General features: G+C 34.8%; 1 non-coding gene across 1 annotated transcript; it reads right to left on the bottom strand.

Moving 5' to 3' along the window:
- Positions 1–2895: 2895 nt before the first annotated feature.
- Positions 2896–3000, bottom strand: LOC128248792 (U6 spliceosomal RNA). Its single transcript, XR_008264955.1, has one exon. It is a non-coding gene; the product is annotated as a U6 spliceosomal RNA (small nuclear RNA).
- Positions 3001–4479: the final 1479 nt, after the last annotated feature.

Raw genomic sequence — 4479 nt, 5'->3', positions numbered from 1 at the left:
ATCCGCCATCTTGAAAAAAAGTATATTCCCTGCTTTACGCTAGTCTAGAGATTGCTTCTATCTCTTTATTGTCCGATTCTGATTTGTTGAAAACTATCGAATGCTATGCCATTATCTTTTCCGGAACAAGTTATTAGTCACAATACTTTGGTGTCAACATGGTAATTTTAGTCTATTTATATATTTTCCGGAGAGTAATTGTCTGTCTTTTTGCCTGTTGATGTACATAAATAGGTATGTGAGATGGAATTCTCTCTCTCCCCACCTCTCCCGCTCTGTCTACCTATCTATCTATCTGTCTGTCTGTCTGATTGTCTGTCTATCTATCCATCTGTCTGCCAGTCTGTCTAACTGTCTATCAATTTTTACACACATGCAGGCACTCGCACACATACTAGCGTATTTGAAATATATTTGCTGCGTGTGTATATCTAATGTCTGTTAAATGTATATTAAAATACAAGAGTTTTATGCCACCTAGGTTGGACTGGCCCACCAAAAAAAGAGATTGGACTGGCCAACCTAAACAGAAGCTTGGAGGAGAAAAAGGAAACATACCAGCAAAAAGCAATACATGGCTAAATATCCCGTATGCTAGAGGGCAACAACTTTGACAATAAGTCTAGTACTTATTCTATCGATATCGTTAGCCGAACGGCTAAGTTACGGGAACGTAAACACACCAGCATCGGTTGTCAAGCAAAGTTGGGGTTGGTCGGTGGACAAACACAAACGCACACACACACATACACACATACACAGTGGGCTTCTTTCAGTTTCTGTCTTCGAAATCCACTCACAAGGGTTTGGTCGGCCCGAGGCTATAGTAGAAAACACTTGGTCCAAGTTGCGACGTAGTGGGACGCAACCCAGAATCATGTGATTGGTAAGCAAGCTACTTACCACACCCCCGCTCCTGTGCTTATATATACATACATCTATATATATATATATATATATATATTGCTGCCGTATGTAATTCATGGGGTTAGATTGCAGTTTCAACGAGGCCTGAACACAAAACTGTTGAGCAAAACTAAAACATATTTATTTCGATCTGATCAGATCATTGTGTTAAAAACTGTCCATGTACTAAAATACTAGAGATAACCAGTTTATAGAGTGTCTTAAATATGATTTTTGATGTTTTTATTTTTAATTCTTATATGTTCATAACAATTTATATCAAATTAGAATGAATCTTAAGTTTTCTAGTTAAAGTAGATGAAACAGGAAATATAATGAGTCATTGAATATAAATTTATTGCAAAAATACATTTTTCGCATGCAGCCAAGAGTCTCAACTAATTAGAATTAAAGAAAAAAAGAAAAAAAAAAACTATCCTTATCTCTCTCATTTCACCACATGGCATACTTGTTTCTTTTACGTATTTTTTTCTTTGTTTCGTGATATTGATGTTCTTATAACTTGCTTCAAATGCTGAAATTAATTAACTCTTGGTTCATTAGCAATTTAAGGGATTATAAAGCTATAACAATTTCAGATTTGTTCTTGAGTCTATACTTTATTTTGCATTACTGTTTAGTTTTGAATTTTCTTTCATTTAAATTTCTTTTCCGAGGTTTTTTCCCCGGCTAAAATAACATTAGCAGATCCACCATTGAGTTCTTCAAAAATATCTTTTTCTATGTTTAAACGCTATTAACTCTTTTATCATTATTTTGTTGCTTTACTCATTCATTGTTCAAATACTCTTGAAGATTGTTGCTGTTAAAATTAATTTCAAATGGAATGCATTAGTGCGTTGGAAAAAAAAGTTTTTGTTTTTAAAACAAGATTTCCGAAGGAACTAAACTTTCTTAAAAGGTTCAAATAATGATTTTAAATTATATTTTACTGCTTAAATTGATTTCTTTTATGGCTAATTTACCACCGCATAACGACCGTTTTATGACTATTTTACGAGTATTTTTCGATTGCTTTACGACTGTTATACGACTCGAGATTATATAACTGGAAAGCGGAGATGTGGAGGCCTGTCTAATGCAATGACTGGAAATTCGGACTGAATAATATCTGATGTGAAGCGATGTAGCTGATATAATCGATAGGTTATCTCCCGGTCAGCCAAAATATTAAACAGTTCATTTCCCAGTCACCGGCGTCTTACTATGACATTTAACATTTAACGAAACAATACTATTCGCCATGTCACTCAAATGACTAATATACCATACTGAGTGTGTAGCACTGGCGTTTAAGTTTTAGATATTATGTCTCCAAAACTTAAATGGCAGGTTATTGGCTGTGGATGAGTTAAAGTATGGAGAATCAAATAACCTCTTCTAGCAGTTTAATCAAAGCTGGAGTAGAAAGCGTGTGTTCCTGTCTAAAGAAAAAGAAGTTTCTTGACTTATTGACTCTGAATACACCAGTATAAGTTGCAACATGATGCGTTCACAAAAATCCTGTTTACTCTCCAGTTTTGAGATCTGGTAATAACTGCTACACCATGTTTTGCTAATGAAATGTAATAGGACTAAAACATGTCTGTAGTTATCCCCCATACTGGTAGTGGATTCGTTTTAAAAAAACAATGTTAATTAATAACTTCATATGTGTCTCTTCACTAGGATTTGGCATTGAGACGACATTTTTCTCGTGACAATTGTATGTAGATACTTAACTTCTCTCTCACTCTCTCTGTGTCTTTCACACACACATACACACGCATGCGCGCGCCACACACGTACGCACAGACACAGACACACACAAGCACACACACACTCTCTCTCTCTGTCTCACTCTTACTCTTCTCTCATTCTTTGTTTTTCAAGCATCCCTGTAAATATGTATATTTTCATTTTTTTTTTCATTTTATCTAGTTTCAGCTCATGAGCTGTGGCCATGCTGGGGCACCGCCATTTATTAAAAAAAATATGGAGCGCTTCACGAATTTGCGTGTCATCCTTGCGCAGGGGCCATGCTAATCTTCTCTGTATCGTTCCAATTTTAGTATATGTATTACCGAAGCAATATGTATGTATGTATAAATATGTATGTGTGAATGTATATATAATATATTATATATGCTATTTTATGCATATGTTGGTATACACATGTGTGTGTGTACGTGTATAGATATATAGATAAAGAGATAGTTAATGGATTTTCATGTTGTCGGTATATGCGTGTAATATCTTCGAAATTAATGAAAAGGTGTTTTGATGAATTCCAGACGTTTATATGACAACTTAAATGAAATTAGTTGTCAATGCTTTCATAGATTTTAATTGAGTTTTTTTTTCTGAATGATAACTTTTCTATCAATGAAGAAAATTATTTAAGATATTTGACGCAAATTAGTCAAAATCAGTTTAAGTCGAAATTTAATGTTATAATTATAAAGAAAAAAAAATCATTTAAAGAATATATAATTAATAAATACTCATAATCTATGATGGGAATGTCTAGAATGGTTTATGAATATGTTGCAGAAGCTATAATTAAGCTGAATGCAATCTGAACGCAAGAGCACGAGATTGTAGAAAAGTATTACGTAAATATATAATGCTTTATACTATAAGCACAAATCTAGCAAGCTCGGTGGAACGACCTCAATGCTTTCGGATACTTATTTTATCGAACCCGAAAGGATGAAAGGTGAAGTTGACCCCAGCAGAATTTGAACTCAGAATGTAAAGACGGACGAAATGTCGCTAAGCATTTCGCCCGGCATGCTAACGATTCTGCCACCTCACAGCCTTGACGTAAATATTTAACAAAAGAGATTTAGACATCACCCATGACCTGGAGAAGTCTTTTTTAAATGTTATTTATCTTGCTGCTGTTGTTGGTGTTGTTGTTGCTGTTGTTGTTGTTGTTTAGCCATCTCATCTCACTTTAGCTTTCTGAAAGCAGGTCTGTGATCAAAGCCGGTTCATCATTTGCCCATTCTATTTTCCTTCAGACAGTTTATCAAGCACTATTTTTTTCTCTTATTGATGTTACCAATAACTTCTCGCTTTTTTCAGCGAAAAGAGTGCGATTTCTGATTAAAAAGAAAACGATTTATATTAGATTTATTATTGTTCTTATCTTATGTGCTTTGTCTGGAAATCTTTCGCCACACATCCTGTGATCTATGTAGTTCTGTCTCCTGTTCTGTTTAGTCCAGAAAAAGGACATAAAATAAGAAGAGCAATTATAAATCTGAAATGAAGAACGGATATATAGTGTGTGTGTTTATTTGGCAAAAACAAAATTGTTTTTTAGTGAGAAGGAAAGAAACATGGCCACCACGCTTTACTGGAACTCCAAGACTGGGGGTAAAGAACGAAAGAAGAAGGTATTCGCAAACCGGAAACATGGCCCCAATTTTGTCACAGAGTGCAATCTTTTTAATGCATTCAAAGACTAATTGGTGTTTTCAGCCGGGCGACGGATTAAGTCTATGGGCGGAATGATTGTTATTTCTTGCAAGTCGAACAACTCCGTAGATGCTCTCACAAACAAAA

This window comes from Octopus bimaculoides, chromosome 9 (assembly GCF_001194135.2).
Source record: "Octopus bimaculoides isolate UCB-OBI-ISO-001 chromosome 9, ASM119413v2, whole genome shotgun sequence".
Classification (NCBI taxonomy): domain Eukaryota; kingdom Metazoa; phylum Mollusca; class Cephalopoda; order Octopoda; family Octopodidae; genus Octopus; species Octopus bimaculoides.
The sequence above is the reverse complement of the archived record's forward strand: the minus strand, read 5'-3'. Positions and strand labels throughout refer to the sequence as shown.